The 27,269-nt window shown below is 35.1% G+C and overlaps 1 protein-coding gene across 3 annotated transcripts in view; it reads left to right on the top strand.

Moving 5' to 3' along the window:
- Positions 1-237: 237 nt before the first annotated feature.
- Positions 238-27,269, top strand: part of Qtman (queuosine-tRNA mannosyltransferase) — a 361,215-nt gene continuing 334,183 nt past the window's right edge. For 2 of the 3 annotated variants that reach the window (XM_077802465.1, XM_077802464.1), the window contains exon 1: positions 238-331. The gene's annotated coding sequence lies outside the window, so the exon portion shown is untranslated. The remainder of the gene's footprint in view (positions 332-27,269) is intronic. The other variant, XM_026389045.2, reaches the window with a different exon arrangement.

Raw genomic sequence — 27,269 nt, 5'->3', positions numbered from 1 at the left:
ACACAGGGCGGTGGGAAGCCGAGCGAGGCCTGCGGGCAGTAGGCAGGTGTGAATAGCTCGGCCGCCGGGCGCAGCCCTGTAGACAGCGAGGGCGGAGCGGCTGCTGAGTCAGGGACCCAGAGCCCGCCGATCTGCAGCCACACCGGGGGCGGAGCCTAGGTCCGGGGGCGGGGCGAGGGCGGGGCCCTCGCTTGACGCGCCCGGAGGCCGCGGCAGCCGCGGGCCGGGAGGGGCGGTGGCATCGGTGGCGGCTGCGGGGGAGGGGCTCGGCGTCAGCGCGTCGCCGGCTGGGCCGCGCCGGTGGCCAGGAGGGAGAGACAAGGAGGAGGAGGTGAGTGGGCTCCGGGCTGGGAGCTGCGCGGGCCGGCGGGGAGGCGGGGAGCGCGGCCCCTCCCCTCTCCTCACGGCGCCCGCCTCGCGGGGCCGCGCTGTGCGGAGTTCCCTGTGGGGCTGCGGCGGCGGCCTCGCGAGGAGCGGAGGGTGGGAGGAGGGGCGGAGCCGAGGGCTGCGCGCTCCTCCGACGCACGCGCCGCGCTCCCTCCGCCGCTGGTGCGCCCGGTTCTCGTATCCCGGCGTCCGGGGTCGGGTGTCCTGGCGACTGCGTATCATTCCTCTCGTAAACTGGCCGACTTATAATTTAGTTTTCTTGGTGTCTAAACGTCTTGTGTGCCGGCTTCTTGAGGCCCTTGCGTCGCTTCCTCCTCGCGCGGCCTGCGAGGGTAGTTGGAGGCACGTCTCCCTGCGCAGGGAGAAGGGCGGTCCGGTCCCCTTGGTTGCCCCTTTGGCGGAGGGACCTCCCAGCAGACCTTCAGGCTGCCTGTCTAAACCCGCCCCAGGCCCTTGCCGCCCTCACAATCCGGTTGTCATGGCAGCGCTCCACTTTCCACTGTTAGCGGAGACCAAAGACCACACTTTGCACCTTTGCTCCCGCCAAGCCCCTTTAAGGATTGAGCACATACTTAGTATTTCCATCCGGATCCAGATAGTCAGTCCTTTCGGGTGGAAAGGTTTTCTTAATCTAAGTCTTGTAATCCAACCTTGTACCCCACAGCGAAGTTGCAGTAATACGTTAATTTAACCGTTGGTCCTGGGGTGTGTGTGTTTTTTTCCTTTAGCAAATCGACTTTTAGAGTCTTAGAATTATGTTGCATTAGATTATCTTTGAGATAATTCTTAAGTTAATGCTTGAGGCCCAGTGATGGGAGGTTCAAAGAAGAGGCTTTACATTTTTTCCCTCTACCTGTATCACAGTTCGAAATGGAAAACGTGAGTTGAGGGTGACTTTCCACAGGAGGTGGATTTCAGTTCGCAGCCCCCAAGTGCTCAGGCTTGCCTTGCTTATTTGATGCTACCACTGAAGTTGATTTTAAAGCTTCACATAGTGATCAGGTAAAGGAGCTGCAGAAAAGAAGTTCAGTATAATTCAATAGAGCTATTTTATTGGATTCTATTAACCTGTTTAACCTTAAGCTTTAACCATGACAGGATTTTCATGTAGGAACCCACATACCAAGTGCAATATTGAATTTTAATTAATGCATTCCAGGTCTGATGTGGCATAGATTCCTCTCAGTTTCCACTCTATTTTATTATACATTTTCCCTTAGATTTCTATATTGTATTTAATGAAACAGTTTTAATGTTGAGGGTTGGAGGAGAACCTTTTGAATTATGAAACTAGCATGCTACTGAGAGAAAAATGGGATTTTATAGCATTATTATTTTGGTGGCTTCTTGAAGCCCTTGCTTTAAGATGGCTTCTTTACTCATGTTGAAAACATGTTGACATTTTAATGTTAAGATCCGCAGAAGTATAAAATTTTTGCTTTGTGGGGCTGCAGTTGTAGCTCAGGGGTAGAGCCCTTGCCTAGCATGGGTGTGATCCTTAGCAGCACATAAAAATAAAATAAATAAAATAAAGGTATAAAAATACAATAACATTAAATTTTATTTTATTGTTTTGCTTTGTACAGGACCTTAGCAGTGTAATCCAACTCCTATTATTTTACAGAAAAATAAGGAATCCAAGAGTTTCTTGAAGAGATTTTGCAGGAGCTGAAGAGAACTGGTTGTCTTAATTAACTAAACACTTATCTAGGTAATTCAGACCTCCCCAATGGATATTCTTGTGCCAGAGTTTATCCTTATTATTTTTATTACTATTTTCTTTCAGTGCTGGGTATCAAAAATCCAGGACTTCAGTCTGTTAGCAAATGCACCTGAGTTATATTCCCAGCAAACTCCCCCCCACCACTGTTATCTTAAAAAAAAGCCAAGTAATTACTGATTTTTTTTCTTTTTTCTTTTTTTGCTTTGAGTATGTGCCTTACTTTGTGATTTGGGCCCACTATATAAAAATATACAAATTATTTATACTTAGAAAATATGTACATTCTTTCAGTTGAAACATTGATTTCTGATTTAGTTTGCATTTAGTGGTTATTTTTTACATCTTTATTCATATTCTTGATTCAGGTAGTCTGTGTTACTGCCAGCAGATTGGTATTTAGAGAGTTTTAGGATTGTGGTGTATGTGACTTTGATATTAATTAGGAAAGGAGGTCTAGCACCCATGTAATAATTTAATTGCAGCATACCCAACATCACTTTTTAACTGTGCCTCAAGTGCAGGAGTCTTGAAGTTCTTGTTTTCTGGAGTGAATTTTTTGTATTTCTCTCAGCTGTGTTTGGATTAGGCATTTAGTAAATACCTGTGGGTTGTGTGCACTCTCCTAGTAGGGGCTTCATGAAAGTTGGACCATGTCTTATTAATCTGTGTAGTAGGAAATGTATAAATGCTTGTGATCTTGTTAGTATAAAAGTGCCTGGAAGATCTGAATCATGATATAGTAAACTTGAAATAACTCATTTTCATCTTGTGTTGAACCAGTTAATCTGAATTCTGATATTGAAAGATAGCAGGGGTCAAATAATTTAGAAAAGTTTAGAGGACTAACAATATTAATTTTGTTCTTTAATATTTGTTAGTTACTGTGAAATTAGGAAAGGACACCATTATTTAAATTTAGTGATAGAACAATTCAATCAGACTGGACGAGTACAAAGTTTCTAGCAGACTGAATTTTGATAACCATGAATTGATGACCCTCTCATTGTTTCTGTAGACCACATTTTAAAGCATTGTTTTCACTTTATAAGGATTTATTTTTCAGCATGGACACCTTTGTAAGGAATATGATTTTTGGAATTTAGACTACTTTGGCAAACTATACTGAAATGATATTTTTAATATTTTAAGCTCAATTTAATAGGTTGTCCTTCATGCTGGTGAATCTTAAAACACTTTAAAAAAGCCAAGTAATTACTAATTTTGTTAGACTCATTCTTACCTATTCTTCAGTAGATCAGAATAGTGTGTTCTACTTATTAAAAAAAAAAAAAACTAAAGAAAGAATTTTAAGCTTTTTTATCCCTGAAATTATCACCACTTCATCTTTTGAAGAACTTTGCTAAAATTGTGGTCTAGAGCTTTGGTAAAATTTCCGTCTAGCACATTAAAAGCCAATTCCGTAGAGTGATTCCTATTTGAACATATAGAGTCATATAGACAATAACCTTCTTAGGGACAGTATTTTTGAATTACCTTCATTACTCCATTGATATTATTACTGAAAACAAATGTACAGTAGAGTTGGATGGTGTTTAATTTGTATGAAGCAGTCATCTCACATCTATTCTTGCTGGTTCACTTGGCCTACCCAGTGCCAGATAGTCCCTTTCACCAAGACTGAAAATTCATAAAGCACCTCTCTCCCTGTCCCAGTCCTCTGCAGTGAACTGGTGTGGAGTCATTCTGGTGCCCTGAACATCTGTTGTTCACAGAGGTACGATCTAACATCATATCCTTGGCATGTACTCAAATTTACCTCTCAGATTTTTATTTTAAACACATTTCCTATAAGGATTTTTAGAAATATATAGCATAAACTTCTTAACAAAGTATGTATGAATCATCTAGAATATTTCAGTATTATTATAGATAGAATTAGGATTTAGAATTAGACAATAAGAATTAGAATGTTTAGTACTTTTCCCCCACACTTGCTAGGGTCACGCTTATGTCATTTAAACAAGTGATGAAATTATTTTTTGAGCTGAGTGTGATGGTGATTATCTGTAATTACAGTGATTTGGGAGGCTGAGGTAGGAGGATTGCAAGTTTGAGACCAGCCTCAGCAACTTGGCAAGACTCATCTCAAAAAGGACTGGTGATGTAGCTAAGTGGTAAAGTGACCACTGAGTGGTATATGTATACATATGTGTGTGTGCATTTTTTTTTTTTAAAGCGTCAGAGAAGTAATTCCACAGTTTTCCTTTAGTGGTAAATAGTCTATTGATTTGACATATTTCTTTTGTGGTTCCTTTTTGTATTCCCTGTCCCTTGTGGAACTGGAGCCTTGTTTTCAATATGATGAAGTACCATAACAGCCTGGCCAGTTTTCTCCTAGCCGTTGCTCCTTCCACTGGGGAGCTGGGACTTGTTCTTGTCCCTGGTAGATAGATGGTAAAGGTATTGTAGAGCCAGTATACTGTGATTTTGCCTCTTGGATTCACCCTCACCAGATTGACTCCTTAGATACTGAGAGCTGTTACCATTTTGAATGTTTTTTGAGGATTAGAGTTTCATTTGTATTAGGGACTCTCAGATATCCTAGGTTCATGCATTCATGAGTTAGACCCCTTTTCTGATTAGCCTTCTGTTCTGTTCTCTGCTGCCTTCTTACTGGAGATACTTCATGCATACTTTTTGTCCAGTTCAGTGATAGCTAATTATTTTCAAGTGTTTGATTTTTTTTGCCCTTGTCTTCTCTCTGTTTTGGACTTTTATTTGATCAGGTGGCTGTTATATATTCTTATAGCAGGTCATTTCCTATGTTTCCTCTAGACTATATGTACCCCAAGGGTGTGACTGAGTGAATCTCTCTTGATCTTGGTGATGTCCTCAATGCTCTGTATAGTTCTTGGCACATAGCAGGTTTTAGGTAAGTACTAATTAGGTATATTCATTCTAATAACAGGTTCTATATCAGTGTCAGAAACCAGTGTTCATAGAGAAATTTCAAATTCCTTCAAGAAGTGTAGATATTACATTGCCATCATTAGGAGTAGAGAGTGTGTGTATTTTTATAAGTATATCCATATAAAAATGGCTGTTATCATTCATCTTACAGGATATTTAAGAACTTGTAAAATTTCACAATGTTTAATTGTAAGGCATTGCACATTTCAATTTTTAATGAGTTTGACAAATATGTATATGTTATTTTATATTTCTTACACAAGAAAGTTTTATGGCACTATAAAGAAGTGAGTTTAATGACTCTATTTTTGTCCATTAGTAAATATATACTGAAGAGTAAATTCTCATTAAAAGACCCTTAAATGCTTGCTCATTAAAAAAAAGACCTCTTTGATTTTGCTCTTCATACATTCCTAGTTATTGTATTAGACAAGTCATCAAATTCTTTAGTAGTCTAAATCTTTGTTTTCAGAAAAGTAGTCATGTATTGAACACCCAAATTACCATGTCTTTAACAAGTAATGCTAACACTCTGTATTAAAAAGGTAATGACCATAACTTTTATTGTAGAATTTCTTGTACTAATTTTTAAAAGAGGACTTTTGAGCCAAATTTCCCGTGAAGACCCAAACTCATACTTTTAACGATAGTGGAGTACATATGTATATGTAGGGGGAAGGGGTTGTAATTTTTGTGGTGGTATTTTTAAGTGGACAGTTTACTAATTATTTTGAGGTAAACACTTTACAACTCTAAAAGGAAAACTTCAATTATCTGAATGAAAAGAGGTACATGAAATTAATTCAGATAAGTGGGGAATCCTTAGTGTAAATGATGCTTGTCAAAGGGACATGACCTCAATCTTGATTTTTTTATTCTCCCCCTATATATCTGTCAGCTGCTTTTATGTTACTAGATTGTAATTCCTTTTATTCATACTAAGAATCATTGATGGAAGGGAGGTAAAGTTGCTCTACAGATTTTTTTTTTTCCTTTGCCACAGAAGAATCCCTGGTGGTAGTCTGTGCTAAGCATAATTGCTCATTTCTACCCGTATTGCCTGCCAGTTTTAGGTGGTACACCACAGCCTTCCATTTTGTCACCTTCCTGTCAAATGTGTATGGAAACCCCTTGAGACTACAATTGAATTGAAATTAAAGCCACATTTCTCTGTTCAATTTCAAGATGTTTATCCTTCCTAAAAGTTGAGTTTCTACAAGTTGTAAGGGTGAATTGAGCTGGATAAACCTTGTTTCCTTCTCTCTTGACTTGCTTAGGTTTTCATATTAAGCAGTTATTTTGCAGTGTGAACCCTTAAAATATAAATAAACCTTAGGGCCTGACCCCTGACCTTTGTAAATCCTAAGTTGAAATGGAAATTTTAGTCATTGGGGTTGAGGAAAATGATTTCTGCTGCAGTTGACTAAGTTTTGCAGTATTCCTGGGTTCATGGCGTCTGAAAGCTATTGTGTAATCTGTAGCAAACCCCTATAGCTGTGATGATATTGTCTTCTAGGCTTTTTGTTGTTTTGTTTTTAAGTGGAGGGAAACTGTTGCAGCCACAGAGATGTGGGCTGACACCTTTACAAATGAATCTACTTTTCTTTAACATTACTATAGGTTCTTTACTTGAAGCACCTGAGAACATGCCTTTATTTTCAGCATGTACCAGCTTTCTTTTCATCTCTTGGTTTTTAAGATACATGATGATTCATATCTTGATTGCTTTGGGTAGTATGTGGTATCAGCAAGCTCTGCACCCAGACCTGGTGAGCAGCTCCTAGGTCATTGTTTGATGTTCCCCTAAGTATGTGCAGGTGGTGTGACTAAAGATTTTGGGCTTGAGGGTTAGCCCAGACTGATTTTGACTCTTTACCATTTATGATCAGTATGCCTCTGAGAAAAATTAGGTACTTGTCTCAGTTTCAGTTTCCTCATCTTTAAAATGTGACTATCATTTGGCAATGTTGAGTTGGTTTTAAACATTTTTTAAATTTTTTAAGAGTGATTTTGGTGTGTTAGTTCATTGTCATATTCAAATAGTGTAAATTAACGCATTGTCTAGCTCATAGACTATTTTAAATGGAAGTAGATTTTGTCCCATTTAAAAATAGAGGTAATCAAGTTGGCGGAAAGCTTTCCAAATAGAGGTCTTGCCCTTTTGACTTTAAAACTATATAAAACCCTTGTAAGCTATTGATCTATTCATATATACAAATGGTATACCAGTGTGTGATGTACAGAGGTGGAACATGCACTGACTGTAGTTTGGTCCAAAGGCTTGATCTCCAGAATTGCCATTTTGGGAGTTGCTATGGTCCTTCAAGAGGTATGGCTTTGTAGGATGTCCTAAGGTCACTGGGGGTGTGCTCTCAAGAGGATTGTGGGACCTTGGTAGTATCTTCTCTCTCTCTCTGCTTCCTGGCTCATGATGTGAGTACTCCCTCTGACATGTGGTCCCACCATGACATGCTGCCCTTGCCAGAGGCTCAAACCATGCAGCCACATCGTTTTGGAGTTGAACCTCTAAAACTGTAAGCTGAATAAGCCTTCTTTTCTTTATAAGTAACTTATATCAGGTATTCGTGTGGTAACACAAATCTGACTACAGTACTCAGGAGTCAGACATACTTAGATTTGTAGATAGATGATCTACCTCTTTCCACTTGAGTAACCTAGAGCAGAGTATTTTAGCTGTTTGTTCAAAGTTTTTATCTATAATGAAGATAAAAAGACTAATAAAGGTTAAAAAATTATAAAAAGATTGCTATTAAAACTTAGGTTAAGCATGCAAAATACTTCATTGTATCTGAGTCCATTAAATACTGGTAGTTATCATTTTGACCTTGGACAGATAATTTCCTGCTTCTACCCCAGGTTTCCACATCTGTACTACAACAGCTAGTGAATACTGTTATCATCAAGAGTAAATGAGATAATACATGTATGTGCTTACAAAATGTTAATAGCTATTGTATATATTAATTCAGCTTCGGAATAAATTAGATCAATTTTGAGTTAAAGAATTTTTCTACATATTTGATAAATTTATTATTTATCAAACTTAAATCATTCATAGCTTTCGGTATTAAGACAGTATTTCTTGAATTGTGATGTACAGACCCTTTGGAGTCACTGAGTTGCTTTTAGGGGTACCATGAGAATAAAACTATTATCAGAACAGTAAATTTTTGCTTTTTTGTTTAATGTTTTGCCTGCTTGTGCAAAGCTAGTGATGAATAAAACCATCGAAATCTTAATAGAAATTAAATGCCAGTGGTACCAAACTATACTAGTAATCATTGTATCCTTCACTGAGACGCTTTCACAGTAAAACAACAACAATGAAAACAAAGCTGAAGGTATCCAGCTGACTTCACATAAGAAAGTCCTTGATAAAGTGGTGACAGTTATTAATCTTGTGAAATTTTGACTCTGGGTATTCTTTTATTTTTAAATTTGGTGTGATGAGATAGGACATTTGCGAAAAGCACTTCTGCTGCACATCCTGAGCACATTGCTTGTCTAGAGGAAAAACCTTAAGTGTGAGTTTTTTTCTCTTTTGAGTTACCAGTGGAACTAGCCATATTTTTCATGAAATATCACTTTTGCTTTAAAGAATCACTACTGGACAAACTCTGATTATTTAAATTATTTGGCGATCTTTTTCTTGAAAATGAACAAAATAATGAGCCCATCACTTTAAGGAAAATTACTGACAGTGTTTATTGTCAGTGATAAAAATGCAAACTTTTAAAATGAAAATTAAAGATTTGGATAATTAACTTGGTTAAATTTTAGATAATTTTAGGTAACTTGTGTTACTTCCTATGCTTTTGTTTGCTTTTAATATTTAAAATTTTTTTGATGAGATAGAGGGTGATATTAATGAATGTGAGTTTTTTTTTTTTTGGTCATACAATGAATTATGTCAAGATTTGTAGTACCTACATAACTGAACAAACCACTATTTTCTAACTTTCCAGTGTTACAAAATTATGGGTAAAAAGATCCTTTCAAATAGCAAGTAACAGAAAAATAAATATTACAGAATACAAAAATTTCATATATATTGGATTCCACATTTATAATTAGTCCTTAAGAAACTCCTACTTGTCAAGTTTTGATGAATTATCAAAAAGAACATCCTTAATTATATGAATAATTGGTTAATATTAACAATTTTTTCATGTTGTGTTTGAGGCCATTTTTTTGATATAGCTCAATCAAAATAATGTATCATAACAGATTGAATATAGAAGTAGATAGGAAAAGCTACCTGTCAGGGCTGGGGCTGTAGTTCAGTGGTAGAGCACTTGCCTAGCATGGGTGAGGCACTGGGTTCAATCCTCAGCACCACATAAAAAATAAATTAATTAAAGTCATAAAAAAAAGAAAAACAAACAAACCTACCTGTCTTCTATTAAGCTAAACATGAAAGAAATTTGAAAAACTTGCATAATAATGTCACATTTCTTATTAAGTTACTTTTTTAGTTTGAAAAAATAGTGAAATTATCTTATTGTTTCTATGTAAAATAAAAGTTTTAAAATGAATTAAGTATCTAAGAATTTTTCATTTGGTAAATATTGACAATTAGAACTCATGTAAACAAAACTCTTGGGGGAGTACTCAGTAATTTTTAAGAACACAAAGGAATCCTGACATTAAGAAGTTTGAGAACTGTTTCTTTAAGAAAAGGCTCATCAAATGAATACAGTTCTAAATATTTAGTCTTTTTTGAATATGGATAGTATGACTCTAGTTTCTTTTCTCAGTTGTAGGGATTTGTCATTGGACTTCTGTTACTTTTTCCAAATAGGCAGTGTGTTCCTGTGTGTATTTTTAAAGAAGACTTTCGTTTTTAACTTTTTTTGGTACCGGAAATTGAACCCAGGGGCACTCAACCACTGAACCACACAACCCCAGTCCTTTTTATTTTGAGACAGGGTATTGCTAAGTTGCCCAGGGTCTTGGTAAGTTGCTGAGGTGTTCTTGAACTTGTTATCCTCTTGCCTCAGCCTCCCGAGCTGCTGGGATTACAGGCCTGTGCTACCATGCCCAGCAAAGATTTTTATTTTTAAGATTGATGCTACCTATAGGATTACACGCAGAATTGAGATATGGTTAATAGTAATACCAGTTAGTCTTTTTATGCTTAATACCTTTCTTTGGGGGGTTGGTGTTAACCAGGAATTGAATTCAGGGGCACTTGACCACTGAGCCACATCCCCAGCCCTATTTTGTATTTTATTTAGAGACAGTGTCTCACTGAGTTGCTAAGCACCTCGCTGTTGCTTAGGCTGGTTTTGAACTCATGATCCTCCTGTCTCAGCCTCTCTAGCCGTTGAGATTACAAGAGTGCGCCACCATGCTTGGCTTGATATCACTCTTTTGTAATGAGGTATATATGCTGTTTTTGGAGCTTTTCACCATGGCAAGTATATCAGTGTTGTAGTGAAACTCATTTTGCTGAATATAAACTGACATTTTCTCAGAAGTCCATACACCAGGCTTATGTATTCTGACATTTCATAGCTTTCTGGTGTGGTCAATCTACAGTTTAAGAATGTGTATCTGAATTACTTACTTGCAACAAAACCATATATAGTATGAACTACACATGAGTATATAGTATTAGTATAGTATGGACAGTTCAGTCTCATTGTGGACTATTAACATTTTTCTATGGGAAATTACATTTTTACTCCTTGAAATCTAGCCAAACATGTATCTTCATTGCAATCTAGCAGTAGCAAGAGATCCCACTTTGCCCCTCAGAACAGAAACAGGATTGTTAAAGCTTTAATAATAGCTTTTAACATTAAAAAGCTTTAATGTGCTCAAAAGGCACACTAACTTGGGCATCTTATGTGAGTGAAAGGTGATAACACTCTCAGATGAAGCAAGTATATAAACTTTGGGCCAACTAGCAATAATGGAGGGAAAAAAGAGAAGGGATGTTCTGGAGGCTATTTTGAGGGTGGTATGTTCCCTTTTGGGACAGACTTTTTAAAATAAAAAGGTATATATATGTAGGTTGGAAAATTCATCAGTGTATATGGAGTTTGCTTTGTTGTGTTCTTATGGTTGGAGATTTGTATTAACTGAACTCAAGTAACAGAATGACAAGCCAATTGGGAAGGTTGAACTTACCTTTAGGCCAGAGATTTGAAGGTAAAAAGAGTGAGTGATGAGCTCCAGGAGCAATGATAATCAGAAGGAGTAGTGGAGGCCAGAAGTATGTTGATATATGTAGGCTATAAAGGGGACCTCCAAAAGTCCATGTTCTAGGGTGGTTGTTAGAACAGGAGGTAGGACTGATAATTGTCCAGCACAGTTCAGTCGAAATGTTTTTACTCAGCTCATTGCCCTGAGGTCTCTGGCAGGAAAGATAGAAGACATGTGTTCTATACAGGAAGCCCAGCCCATATGGAGAGTGGTTGATATGAAGTAGAAATCCAGAACCATAGGAGCTTGGAGAAATGGAAGAAGCTAAAGTTGGAAAACTAGAATTTGACCTGTGTTGAGCTCCTTGCTTCTTCCTGCCCTGTCAATATTAATCCCTTGGATTGAGGCAAAACTGAACCAAAGGAGACAGAAAGTGACTTATAGGTGTCGGCATTGGAGAGACAGGATTGACCCAACAAATGTATGTTAATTGGATGGTAATTAAGACGGGGAACAATTGGGTCGTTATAGTATTTCCACTCAGGTTCTTTATACAGCAGACCCTGGGTAGCATATTACCTGTCCACCAAAAAATTCTCTAGGCCTGGGGTTGCAAATTCTTTCTTTAAAGCACCAGATAGTAAATATTTTAAGCTTTATGGGTCAGATGGTTCCTGTTGCACTTAAGTCTGTCGCTGCATGAAAGCAACTGAAGAAAAACACATTAATAAAGGAACATGGCTGTGTTTCAATAAAGCCTTATTTATGAAGACTCAAATTTGAATTTCATGTATTTTCACATATCACAAAATATTAGAAAAATGTTTTTCAGCCATTTAATAATATAAAACCCATCTTTAGATCATAGCTATATAATAGCATGCACTAAGCTGGATTTTGGTCCATGAGCTCTTGTTTTCTGGCCCCTGTTTTAGGAAATGAATGACTTCTCAGTTATGATGCAGAAAGCTTAGCAGTACTGAAATAGATGTTCTCTAGGACAATGCTCTTGGTGACACTGTCTTGTTTTGTAGGTGACACTGATGATAAAAATCCGTTCAAGAATTTAGATGTGACATCTGCAGCAGGTTCAAATCTCTCAGCTATAAGACAAACTGGATACTTCATAAGAATTGTCATCTATTATGCACAGAGAGCCAAAATCCGTTACTGAGATTGTCTGGGTGAGCTGCCTGCTGGGTCCAGTGATGCAGTAGTAGACAAAGAAGTTGAAAGAGAAGTCTGGCATATTCTGTGGATGACTGGCAGAGTGTGACACCAATATGGCATCAAGCCCTACTATGATTCCAAGGACTTTATGACAAAATAAAAAAGAAAAAAATATTTGTAATAGAGCTTGGTGTGATTGAAGTAAATATGATCTTTATTTGGGGAATGTGTACTGCATTATCATTCCATAATGATATATAGTAATTGCCTTGTTAATCAAACTTTAAACATTCTACCTTTATTCACAAAACTTATGTAGTTATTACCTTTTCAAATTTGGTTCTCTAACTCTAAGGAAATTCAGTGAAAAATAACAACTGTTTACCTAGTAGGTTAATTTAAGGACAATTATTTACACTTGGAAATTTTTGTTTGGGATTCTTGAAACTGTACTCTCATGTACAGCATTTAAAATATTTCTATTTGTGAAAAGCTACTTGGATTTTCTTAGAACCATCTTTTTGAGTAGACTCCTTTACTCAATAGTAAATAGAAAATCATAATGTAGAGTACTAGTATATGTAGAATGTTGAATTTCTAAATTGTTTCAGACCTATTAATTATATACACTTAGAAAATTTAGCAAGCAGGTATGATTAGAATAAACTTGTGTGTTTCTTTTAGCTATTGAACCATAAAACTGGAACATCAAAGTAGTTTCTGAATCAAATTGGTGTTTTATTTGGTTAAGAATCTTTTTTTTTTTTTGGTATGTATCAATTCATACCATTAATAGAGGATTTGAAAGTAGCACTGGGAAATGAAGTGGGTAGATTCTCCCAAAGTTGGATTCCATTTTTACCCTCAGTGAATTGTCAACTTTTTTTTTAGTTTATTATTTTTTTTATGTTAGTATTCAACAGAAGCTCTGACAGTCTAGGATATAAAACATTTTATTTAACTTGTACAGCTCATTTACAAACGAAGTTTCCCTCATGATTTATCTTGAAATCCTTATTCAAAGCATATACTATTTAATTTGTCAGTATGCCATTGCCTGGCTGCATGTTTTTGGTCAAGAGTGTAGTGCCACTAACATAGGCATCCTGCTAGGAAGATGATCTGCAGGTTGATAGACAGTGGAATTTACACACTTCTAATTTACAAGTCAGATTAGAGATCATAATCATATGATAGCTTTATGTGGAATTGATTTCATGGTTTTTAAGCTATTTTTTGTCATTGCAGCAATGCCATTAACTGAAATGCAGTTTTATTGTAGCATGAGAGTTCCTCAAACTCTTTTGAATTTGGAAGAAGAGGGTTGTTGGTATAGATGCTTAAATCCTAAAACTCAGGGATTTTGTGTACCTGTGTATGTATGTATACACATATATGTGTATGTGTGGGTTATCAAGCATAAGGTCTTGTGTATACTAAATGGGTGCTCTACCTCTGAGCTATGTCCTCTGTTCATAATCCAAGGATTTTGAATGAGAATGTCTCTTATTGTACATAATTTAATTGCCCAATGGATTGGATTTGAGGTTGGTGTGATAAATATTTGAAAATATTTGCTCTTTTGAAATGTAAGTTATTTTGGAAGGACCATTTGTCTGTGTGTATATGTGTGTTTAAATCAACAATCAAGGGCTGGGGATGTAGTTCAGTGGTAGAGTGAATGCCTAACATGTATGAGACCTTGGGTTTGATCCTCATCATTGTAAATATAAATAAAATAGCAATCACCTTTTTGCCTTATAGATAAGATACATTTAGTAAGAGATGTGAATTTAGTGTTAATAGCTAATTGAAATCTGGACGTCCCTTGTAGTTTTTGGAGGCTTTGTGTAAGGGGCAAGGGATAATAAATAGAGCACTGTAGTTTACAGTTATTTTTTCTTTTCAAAATAAGGTAACATAGAATAGTACATAAATACAACTTAATGGGTTATAGTTATTCTCAATTTACCTGTCCAGATTGAAATTGAGAACCATCTCATAATAGCATTAAGAAGTATTCATAGCAGAATGACTAGTGCTATTCAATTTGAGTGTTCTATGTTTAGTTGCAGAAAAACATCTGTGTTAAATTTTTGCCATGGTTCTTGAGCCATTAATTGATTTGTTAAATATAGTCAAGAAAATAAGAAAATCCAAGTGTTTAAAACTGGGTTTGTATCAGCAATCAAAAGAACATTTGGTTTTATCCTCACCTACTTTCTTATGTGGTAGACTCATGAATTACTTTCTGAGATGACAAAACATTGGGATGAGGAGGATGTTAAGAATTCATCAGTTATGTCCTTTTTTCTATCAACTATGTTTCACAAAGGATTTATTTAGTTATGACATTTTTAGGTTATGATGATTTACATGGACTTCAAGAAAGATTTGGAGAAAAGTTAATGTAAGGTAAGGGTATTGTAGGTATATATTACTGTGTTTGTTTTAGTAGAGCAGTGATTTTAGGTTGATACTTATACCATCTTTGCCTCTAACTTCATGGTCTCTGATTATAGCTGCTTTTTCTTCAGGAGAATGGGAGGTAATTTTTTGAATGAAGAAGGTAAGGCTATTCCAGACATTGGGAAATTAGTGGAATGGAGTGATTTGTTACCATGGACTGTTTATTGAAACTCTGCAACCAGACATTGAGTAAGGTATTTGCATAAGTTATTTCTAGTTCTGTCTACACCCTTGAAAGCGTATAGAATTATCTCAATTTCATGATGAGGATACTAGGAGTTAAATGGTATATCTTTGAATAAATAATGAAATAGTGTCCTATAGCTAGTGACTCATTTTGGGAAAAGGTTTTTTTGTATCTGGAGAATGTTTGATGAATTAAGAAATAAAAATGTAAATTAAAAAAAACAGCATATACTATGGGAAAATTTCAAGATTTAACAGCTTTTAACATGAATAACTTCATGTTGGGATAGAATGATGTTGGAGCCTCCTTGAAAACCTTGATGTGGCACATTTGCCAATGATGAATCTGGTCTCTAGAATTATCTATTGGGTTGCCTTTGATATTAGTATAGTATTATGATATATAACTGTACTTCCGGGTTTAAATAATGTCTAGGTAGAAAATTCATGTTTAAAGGGTGAGTGATAATGAGCTGTTATAGAAACTGATGCATATCATAAGTTGAGTTGGATCACCTCTAAATAGAATGTTTAGAGAAAGTATTTGCAAGTATGTTTGAAGAAGTGATGAAAGAAAATTAAATTATATACCCCAGTGAATTCAGTCTGTTTGATCAGTTTCCTAATTCTGTTTAGTTGAACAAAGTTGGATTTGAGTTGAACGAAGCTTTAGTGAGCGTTTAGAACAGAATAAGTATGGTACTGCACTAAGGCGTTTCATGGAAAGCAAAGATGACTGAGACATTTGCTGTCTCAGGGAATGGCATTAGCATAGACAGCTGAAGGTAATCCATGACAGAATAACATGGGTGCTATCCATTTTTATGTGGCAGTACTGTGGGAATGTGAAAAATGTGGTATGTATAACTGGGGTTCAGGGTAGGCTGTGTGGAGGAGGCCAGGTTTGGGCTGGATCTTGAAAGAAGAGAAGGATATCAAGTAGGAAGAAGGGTATTCTATCCTAAAATAAGGGGTAATCACAGGCATGGAATTAGGAATAAATAGATGTCTGGGAAGCAATAATACTCATACTGAACAGATACAAATTTTAGAAAATGGTTTCAACTACCATTTAAGCATACTTGCCCACATTATAATTCCAGTAGAGGCTTGGCATATTTGCTTGTTATTTGTATGTTTCTTTGGTAATGCACAAAGTGTCTTTCTTTGTGATATATGGTGTGTATTATCAAGGTGGAAATGTTACTCACTTAAGAGCCTGGAGGGTTATAAGCATCAAAATCAAACTTCTAAGTCTAATCACAAAGTCTATTACTTGCCTTGATTTAAACAGTAAAATATAGAAAAGATGATGATTTTTACATATGAACCTAAGAAGCATTTGGCAATGCAATTAGTTTCATAACAAGTGATTGTTTTTTAAAGCCTTCCCAGAATAAGAATGAGTATCTTGATGCTAGTGTCACTTTTAAATAGCTGTAGCTCCAGGAATGTGTCTGTTCACGTTATTATCTTAAATACACACCTTATCTATCCATATTGCTGTACTTCAAATGTGAAAGTAAAAATAAAGGTGTGAAGTGCCTAGCAGACTTGTATGGATTTATGTAAATCAGAAAACACAAAAATCCATTAATCTCAGTGCTGAAGCCTTGATGTATTTAAGTATGAAGTATTTCCTTAAAGTTACACACAAACACACACACACACACACACATACATCCCATAATTTCTAGGGATTTACTTTGCAAAAAAAAATCTTTATTTCACTGAACTCCAGACATGGATTCAACTGTCGTCTTATTGCTCCATAAGATTATAAAAGTTATATAAATATTTAAGTGCCCCAAATTGATCCTTTTACCCCAATTTTTTCATCTTTGGCCTTTCCCTTATAAATTAGTGGACAATTAGTCTTTTTTTCTTCTTTTCCTTAGACAAACTCTTGGAGTCATCACTGATTTCTTTCTTTTTAATAATTTTAGTTTATTTTTTAGTGCATTATAGTTATACATAATGGTGGGGTTCATTTTGACATATTCATAAAAGTATATAACGTAGTTTTTTCCATTTTATTCCCCATACTACCTGCTTCCCTTCTATCCTCTCTCCTCCAGGTCCCCTTTCTCCACTCTACTGGTCTTTATTTCTTCTTTTCCTTTTTTCTTCCTTCCTTCCTTATCCACACTCTGTCCATAGTTCATGCTGACTCATCAAAACACATCTGCAATTTAAACCTGACTACCTGTCACCACCTTCACTACTACCTTGTTTAAGCCACTATCTCTTACTTGGGCTATTTTAATAGCCTCCTGACTGGCCTCTCAGCTTCTCAGAACCTGAAACACCTAGTGCCTCTAATATAGTACAATAAACAGAAAAATGATACTAAAACAGAGGTAAAATCTGTCACTCAAAACTTCAGTTGTTTCCTCTCTTATGCATTGTAAAAGCTAAATCTTGATAGACGCCTGCCTATAAAACTCTGTCTAGTGCACCTTCATAACCTCATTATTTAGATTTTCTTTGTTCGATACCTTTCATTCACACCTGAATAGTATATTGTTTCTTGAATAATTGTTCTGGGATATTAAGTTTACTGGTTCTTCTTCCTGAAGTGCTTTTACTATTAGATGGCCATTCAGCTTATTCTCTAGTTTTTTCTTGATGTGTTAAATCCCTAGTGAGACCTTCCTTGATCATCTTACTTAAAATGCTTCTCTCCTTCCTACTTCTTTTTCTTGTTTTCACTTTCCCAAATTCACTGACTGTATATTCCATCTTACTTTTTTTGTGGTCTTTTTCTGATATGATGAAACCTTGATGACTGCAAGGAATTTTTCCCAATTTGTTTAATATTGGACCACTAAACCTATTCCCATACATATTTGTCACTTAATGCATAATTGACTGAATGAATAAAAGATATAACTTACTTCATAGAAGTTAAACCTGTGGTAAAAACCTAATTTGTCTCCTGTTGACATCTTTGGGGAATGATATTTCCAAATGCCTGAGTGTTACTTCTTCAAAAATTTTAAATAATATATATTTGTGTAATTTGCATATAATATACTTACTTTAATCGTGGAGGTCCATGAATTTTGGCAAATATACACTGTTATGTAATATTTTTGTTCCAATTAAAAGGTATAGAATATTTCTGTCACTTCAAAAAATTCCCATCTCTCCCGTCACTTCTTTCCTCATCCCCATCTTTAGGCAACTATTGATCTGACTTTTTGTCATTGTAAATTTGTTTTACTTGCTCTAGAGTTTCATATAAACAGACTTATACATTATATATTTTTTCAGTGTGCTATTTTTGAGGCTATTATTAGGTGTCATATTAATTTGTTTTCATTGCAGAATAGTGTGCTTTTTTTAAATAAATGTGCCACAATTTGCTTATCAGTTTATTTGTTATGGACATTTGAAGTGTTTCCATTTTTTTGCCTGAGTGTTTACATATGAGTCTTTGTGTAAATATGCTTTGTCATATGGTAAAAGCATGTTTAACTTTGAAAGAAATTTCCCCTCTGTGATCATACCATATTCACTACCAATGTATGAAATTCTAGTTCCTAAACATTCTAGCTAGTACTTAACATAATTCTTTTAAATCCAGACATTCCATTGAGTGTGTAGTCATATATCTTATTGTTTTAATTTTCAGTTATTAATTACTTGAATTACTTGATTTCCAGTGATGTTGATATTTTCTGTTTTTTTTTTTTTTTGTTGTTGTTGTTGGGGGGAGATGCTGGGGTTGAAGCCAGGGTTGTTTGCAGGTCATGTGCATGATCTTTCCATTTATTTTTTGGCAATTGTTTATCTTTTGTGAAATGTTTGATCAAATCTTGTGTTCATTTGAGGAAAAATTGAATTATTCATTATCATTCAGTTACAGAGTTCTTTATATATTTGTATTCAAATCCTTGTCAGATATATCTTTTCCTGGTCTGTAGAGATCCTTTTTCTTTTATTGATTGTCCAATTTGAGGAGCAGAGGTTTTCAAATTTAAGTCTAGTTTATTAATATTTTCTTTTGTGGGCTGTCTTCCTTCCCTCTCTCTCTTTCTTCCCTGAACTCTTTGACTCCTGGTTGTAAGGATTTTCTCATTTTCTCTAAGCATTTTACAGTTTAAGCTTTTTCATTAGGTCTTTGGTCCATTTTGAGTTAATTTTTGTATACATGTGGGGTAAAGATCAAGGTTCACTTTTCTGTCCTTGTTCAAGGCCCACTTGTTGAAAAAACTATCTTTTCTCCTTTAAGTTATCTTTAAATGTTTGTTATAAATCAACTAATTGTATATGTGTAGTACTTTTCCTAGATTGTATTATATTGATCTATATGTGTTTCCTGTCAACATATTGTTTCATAGTAAGCCTTGAAATCACATAGTGTAAATTCTTTAACTTCGTTTCTCTTTTTTCAAATTGTATTGAGTATCTCTTTTTCATTTTCATATCAATTATACTTTTATGCAAAGTGTCTGTAGGATTTTAATTGCCACTGTATTGAATTCTGTAGATCAATTAGGGAAGCATTAATCTCTAAACTACTGTTCTATTTCAATCCATGAACACAATATAGCTCCATTTATTTAGTTATCCTTTAATTTCTCTAAGCAGTAGTTTTCAGTGTGTTGGTTTTTTAAAATTTATCCTAAGTGAATAGGATATGAATTAGATTTTGAATGTTTTTGAAAATGCCATTTTTCCAAAACAAAATTTACAATTTGTAATGGTTATTATTTAGAAGTAGACTTAATTTTTACGTGTTGAACTTGTATCCTGCTACCTTGCTATTTCATCCATTTATGCTTTTAACTTTTGTGAATTCTTCAAGTTTTGCTTTGTATATGATCCTGTTAATCACAAATAAAGATAATTTTAGTCTTCCTTTACAGTTTTCATGTCTTCTATTTCTCTTTATTTTATTGACTTAAACCTCATTGCAGTGTTAAATAGGAATAATTAGAGTGAACATCTTTGCCTAGTTTATGATTCAGAGTAAAACTATTTAGATTTTCACTAATATGTATGACATTGGCTGTACATATTTTATAGGTGCCCAATCAAGGAGAGCAACTTCCCTTTTATACTTTATACTGAGAGCTTTTATTGTAAATTAGTGTTAAATTTTTCCCAGGGGCTCAGGAGGCAGAGGCAGGAGAATGGCAAGTTCAAAGCCAGCCTTAGCTATTTAGTGAGGCTCTAAGCAACTCAGTGAGATCTTGTCTCTAATAAAATACAAAATATGGCTGGGGATGTGGTTCAGTGGTCAAGTGCCCCTGAGTTCAATCCCCTGGCTACCCCCTCCCCCCCAAAAAATAGTGTTAAATTTTGTCACCTAATTTTTCTACATTTATAGGGAGAATAAAATTTTCTTACTACTCAGCTATCTCTAAGCCTATTTATTGTTTTATTTTGAGACAGGGTATTGCTAAGTTGCCCAAGCTGGGCTTGAATTTGCAGTTCTTCTGTCTCAGCCTCCTTAGTTGCTGGGATTAAAGGTATGCACCACTTCACTTAGTGGGTTATGTGTCTTGTGGACTGAGTGTTGTGTATTCTCCCAAAAGTTATAAGTTGGAGCCTAATTCTCAATGTTTTGATGTTTGAAGATGGTGCATTTGGAAGGTAGTTAGGCTTAGGTAAGGTCATGAGGTTGAGTTGCTCATGATGGGAACATCCTTATGAGAGAATGAACAAACCAGAGCTTCTTTTGTTAATGAGAACACAAGTATTGTGTGTAAGAGATCCTTACTAGTAAAGTGAATTGGTTTGCGCCTTGTTCTTCCTAGCCTTCCAAATTGTAAGAAATAAATTTCTCCTCTTGGAGCCACTCAATCTATAGCATTTTGTTATGGGAGTATGACTTGGCTAAAATATGTGTGCATTTGTATGTATGTATCTCTCTTTGTGTTTAGCATCTTTGTCAGATGTTGGTATCAAAGTCATTATCCTCTTATTAGATGCAGAAAAAAAACTTAAAAATACTTTTTAAAATGACTAAAACACTCAAACTAGGAATAAAAGTATATTTTTCTCAACATGGTAAAGGATATCTATAAAAAAAGCCACAACAAATGTCTCATTTAATGGTGAAAAAGAGTGTTTCCCTCAAAGATTAGGAACAAGGCAGGAATGTTGTTCTTACCAGTTCTGTCCATTGTTGTCCTAGAACTTATAGCCAGAACAATTAAGCAAGAAAAAGAAAGAAAATCATCTATTGGCAAGAGGTTAGTTATTTCTATTTACAAATAACATAATCTATATAGAAAATCAAAAGGAATAAATAAGTCTTTTAGAACTCATAAATGAGATCAGCAAGTTTCCATGGTATAATAGGAATATACAGAAATCAATTGTATGTATAAATACCGGCAGTGAACAATCTGAAAATCAAATTAAGAAAATAAATTTTATTTACAGAATGCCCAAATCAAATAAAAATCAATTTAACAAAGACAGTATAAAAATTATACCCTGAAACCTACAAAAATTACTTAAAGAGAGAAATGAAAAGTATCCCATGTTCATGGATCAGGGGATTTTTTAATTGTTAAGTTGGCAATACTTTACAAAGGATCTATAGATTCCAGGTTATCAAAATCTGAGTTGCCTTTTTTCTTTCTTAGAAAATAAGAACCATATTCTAAAATTTATATGGAAATACGGGATACCCAGAATAGTTGAAACAACCTCAGTAAAAAGGACAAAAGTGAAGAAATCAGAATTCCTAATTTCAAAACTTGCTACAAAATTTTCATATTCAAATACTCAAAACAGTGTGATACTGGTATAATGATACACGTAGATTGTTGGAATAGAATTTGAAGGCCAGAAATAAACTTTGTCTATTTGTCTAATGAATTTTAACAAGGGTGGTGTGACACTTTAACAGGGAATGAATAGTCTTTTCAATAAATGATATTGGGATGACTATATATAGCAAAAGAACAAGATTGGTATTCTTTTCTATATCATGTATTAAAATTAATGCCAAGTGGATTATTGACCTAAATGCAAGAGGTACAACTGCAAAATTTTACAAAGAAATATATGAGTAAATCTAGAGTTTTTATAGTATACCAAAAACATAAGTGACAATAGAAAAAAATAAGTTGGACTTCATCAAAATTAAAAATCTTATTTAAAAAAATCATTAAGAAAGTGAAAAGGGAACCCACAAAATGCAGGAAAATATTTGCAAATTATATTGCCGATAAGGAACTGAATCTAATACATAAAGAACCTCTTGCCATTAAAAAGTAAGTTATTTTTTATGGTACTGAGAATTGAACCCATAGGTGCTTTATCACTGAGCTACATGCCCAGTCCTTTTTACTTTTTACTTTGAGACAGGGGTCTGGCTTAGTTGCTGAGGCTGTCCTCGAACTTTCCATCCTCCTGTCTCACCCTCATGAGTCTCTGGGATTACAGGTATGTACCACCACACCTAGCTTGAATAGGCATTTATTTAATACCCAATAAGCATCATGAGTAGATACTTAGTTTCTAAGTATGATTATGAAATGCAAGTCAAATCAGAATTTTATTTGTTGACTTAATATGTAAAGTTTATATGTAAAGACTGCTGAGTTTTTTTTTTTTTTAATTGTACTCTGACAATTCTTGTTATTTTTCTTCCAGGTCTTATTAAAAGAAAAAAAAGAAAACATTTCATTGTCTTCTGGTTTTCTCTTTTATTTTTTTAAAAAGTTAGTAGGGTTTCTTTTTTCTTTTCTCTTTTTTAAAAGAAAAATTTTTCCTCCCATGAATCTAATATTGTAATGTGTTTTTTCTCCTTTGATGTTTTTTAGATACTTTCTTAATCTCATCACCAGTTTTTAGCAAAAGAATTGTTTTGCATTCTTTTTAAATGATGAGTTTAGGGGTGTGTGTGTTTGGGTATGTACCCTCTTGGAATTCATTGAATTAGATTTATAGATTTATAATTTTCCTCAAATTTGAAAATTTTTAGGCTGTTACTTTTTCCAGATTTTTTCCCCTCTTTTTTTCTGGTATTCTCGTAAGATTGATGATATTATATTATTATTATTAGATATTATTCTACAAGTAACTGAGGCTTAATTTGCTTTTTCTCAGATTGATTTCATTCTTCTTTTATATGGTCTGTTAAAAGTTATGGTTTTCTTCTGGAAGTTCTATTTTTTTAAAATAAATACCTTTTGAATATTGACTAGAAAAGAAAGCTAAAATCTGCCAGGTACACTCTCCTGTACCTTTAAGGTAGCTTGAAGTCACATTCCAGAAAGCTTGTTGAAGAAGTAAGCTTTTGTGAATGTGAACAACCTACTGTAAGTATTGTGCTTCCCTAATAGACACCCTTTCTCCATGCCATTATTCCAGAGTAGGGAATAGTTAGAAATAAAAGGTTGATTCATTTAATCTATATAGTGTTCACCCAGCAAAGAAAAGAGGATTACTGTGGGCATTCTGAGATAGTACCCCACACATTGTCCAGTGTAATCCAAATCTTTAGTGAGCATTTTCTAGTTTAACCTGTTTTGTTCAACAGATTCTTTAAAAACTGAGGACAGGCACAATTTGGGGTGATGTAGGGAACACAAAATAAGTAAGCTCTCACTTATTTGTATACAAATGGTCAAAGAACATTTTATGTATGCCACAGTGGTCAGAAGAGGAGCACTTGGGTGTGTGGTTGCCCTATTAGGTTCTCAGAAGCCTGTATGTAGGTTTATAGATCAGGGAGTGGTGAATGTTCTTTGGTTAGCACAGCTTTCAGTGACTGAGCAGTCTATTTTCAGATAGTAGTTCAGATAATGACAGTCATCATTGCTTAATTTTATACACTCTTCACTTATTTATATCTACTGTCATTTGCTGAGGTCATCCCGTCAACAGACATGTATTGAGGACTATGCTGGCACAGAAAGATAAAAAAGATATACTTCCTGGAGGAGTAGTAAGGGACTCCAGAGGTCTTAATTAGTATTTTGAGGCAACAGTGTAAGACACTTGGTATATAATGCTTGTATTTGCTCCAAAAAGCATATGGGAATTGGTAGTATATGTGGATTTAAAAACAGCCTTCTGGGGCTACATTTTGTGTTTGATCCTGTTTAATAAGATGGATGGTTTAATTTTTCCCACAAATGTCAGGTTGTGATATTTGCATTTTTGGAATGAATGTTTAGGAAATAATTGTCAGCATGGAAATCCATTGTTGGGTAATTTTATTTAAAAAAATATATTTTTTCTTATGTTGCATAGCTCTGGTGTTTTATGTGATGGTAATTGAAATATAAAAATGGTTTATTGGAAGGACTTTATGGTCTTAATCAGTTATTTTTTTTTTAAATAAAGATTAAAATATTGATGTCACTATTGGCTTTAAAGGTAATTTTCCAAGATATGTGTAGATACTGTATGATTAGAATTCCTAGGATAACAATGATTAACTAGAACTTTCATTTGAGGCACTAGTATTCACCAGATGCTTTCATAATCAAAGGACATGCTAGACTATTTGCAGAATTATGAAAACCTGGTTTTGTAACCCCTGAATCACTTCACTGACACAGAGGCTATAAAAAGAGGGAGGGATTTTGTCAGTTGAAGTTTTTTGGAATGTCATTGTAGTGCTGTGTGTTTTACTCTCTCACAAGTTGAGTGTCTAAATCTATTTTGTCAAACCTAGTGGAGGAGTTTCAGCTGGAGTATTTGGGTACAGTATTTGGGGATAACAAGAGATTGATGCTTGACTCATGCCTTAGAAAGCTGAAGTATACTGTGGCAATAGTTTTGGATTTGAGAAGTGATTACACTCCTCTCTGTTAACATGGTATCATTTGAAAAGGGATCCTTCCTTCCAAAAATTCCTGACAGGGCAAGAGGATTCCAGCAGTAAGGGCCTAGGAGTGTGGGTGTACTTCCAGGGATGAGAAACTGAAGTGAGCTCTTGGTGGAGGGAGAACAGTACCCAGAGTAGCTTTGTAACTAGAGGGTTATACACCTTGGAAAAATGCACATAAACTGTCCAAGAGAGGAAGTATCAGCTTTAGACACCTACAATGTTCATAGACTTCTAGAACATTTTGCTACAAGTAGCAGGAGTCAAATAAGAACTGTGTTATATGTCTGACTTTTTTTGTTTCACTTGACCCTAGTGGTCTTAGAAAACTCAGGAAGGTGGTGGAAGCTTCTTGGCTACAAAAGGAGGATTCTGTTCCCTCTTTCACTGACAATGGCTGGCTTCTGGCAGACCCCAGCAGAATGATGAACTTGGAATTGATGTTAAATGTAAACTTTGGAGTTTTAATTATTATTTAGGTAGCTAGTGCCTGTATTTTGAAAAATTTCACATCCACGGAAATGTCAACACAGTAATATACCTTTTATTTGTTATTAACATTTGGCCATGAGTACATATAGTGTGTATGTATTTTTGGATGATGGGATAGAGCTAAATCATTTAAAAATGATACTTTACCCTGAAATACTTCAGCTTGCTTATCTTTTTTTTTATATTTATTTTTTAGTTTTAGGTGGACACAATATCTTTTATTTTATTTTTATGTGGTGCTGAGAATCAAACCCAGTGCCTCACGCATGCTAGGTGAGAGTGCTACCACTTGAGCCACATCCCCAGCCCAGCTTGCTTATCTTAATAATTAAAATGGTCTTTGTAATCACAATATGTTTGTTACTACAAGGTCTTTATCATTGGTACAATATTATATAATATGTGGTTTTCATTCAGTTTTCCCTAATTATCTAAGACTAGTCACTTTTAATCATTGAACCCAAACTTAACATTTAAAGTGATCATATGATTTTCTGTTACTTGAGTTTTTATTTTAGGGAAGGGATTGATTATTTTACTGTATTTTTTTTTCTCCTTGAAACCCATCATTTCTATATGGTCAACATATTGGTTACACTTTTAAAAGACTATCTCAATCCAGTATATATTTGCATTTTTCAAGAATAGATTTCCTATAGATCTAGGTGATGGTGGTTTATTAAACTCTTCTTCCTGCTGTTGTGGATAATTGAAAATTTTCATAATAAAGTTAAAGAATTTTTCAGCCTGTGTGTCCTAATTTTTAGATTTGGAATGTTAGTAAATCACATAATATACATTATTCCTTAGTATTAATATCAGAGAAAATCAGTTTACAAGCCAGAAACAGTAATGGTTCCATTTTATTTTATTTTAGAGGAGGAAAAGTTTATTTTGGAGGCTCACAGTTTCAGAGGTCTCAGTCCATGGAGAGCCAGCTCCATTCCTTGGGGCTCGAGGTGAAGCTGAACATTGTGGTGGAAGAGTATGGTGTAGAAAAGTGGCTTATGATATCACATCAGGAAGGAGAGAGAGGAAGAGAAAAGGCCACACCATACCTGCCCTCAGTTGCCACTTAGTTAATCCATATAAAGGGATTAATTCAGTTTAGGTTAAGTCTGTCATAACCCAATCATTTCACCTGTAAACCTTTCTTGCATTGTCTCACACATGAACTGTTGGGGATACCTCATAACTAAATGGTTCAATTTTAAACATACATTTGACATATGTAAGGCCCTAGGGTAAGTTGTTTCCACATTCAGATCTCTAAAATAAATTTTATTTAGTTTATTAAAAACCAGTCATTCTTTGGAGTTTATTCTTCATTCTGAAGGCTTCCTTTATCTTCTCTTTAGTTTGTAATTTGTCTCCAAAGTGATGGAGAGACTCAGCACAGGGTTGGCACCAATCATGGTGAGGGTGACCTGGGTGAAAGTGTAGGTCTGGGTGAACGTTCATGTTGTGTCCAAAATAAAACCAAAGGTTATTAGAAGTAGAATTGAGACTAAGGAAGTTCAGCATGGCACACTGCTGAAGTTGTAGCTGTAATTCAGGATCCATCGGGTAATGGAGTCCTAAATAAGCTGGCAATGAGTGAGTTTTCAAGAATAAAAATAAAATAATTCTGAAACATAGGGTTCTTTTTTAAAATTTTGTTTAGATGTTGATGGACTTTTATTTTATTCATTTATTTATATGCCATGCTAAGAATTGAACCCAGTGCCTCACACATGCTAGGCAAGTTCTCTACCACTGAGACACAACCCCAGCCTGAAACATAGGGTTCTTTAGCTTTATTAGAATTAGTATTTTTTAAGTTTGAAATGTTTTGTGCATTTATTTATTTTAAAATTTTGTTTAGTTGTAGATGGAAATAATACCTTTAATTTATTTATTTATTTTTATGTGCTGAGGATTGAACCCAGTGCTTCA

Source organism: Urocitellus parryii, chromosome 1, assembly GCF_045843805.1.
Source record: "Urocitellus parryii isolate mUroPar1 chromosome 1, mUroPar1.hap1, whole genome shotgun sequence".
Taxonomy (NCBI): Eukaryota; Metazoa; Chordata; class Mammalia; order Rodentia; family Sciuridae; genus Urocitellus; species Urocitellus parryii.
The sequence above is the reverse complement of the archived record's forward strand: the minus strand, read 5'-3'. Positions and strand labels throughout refer to the sequence as shown.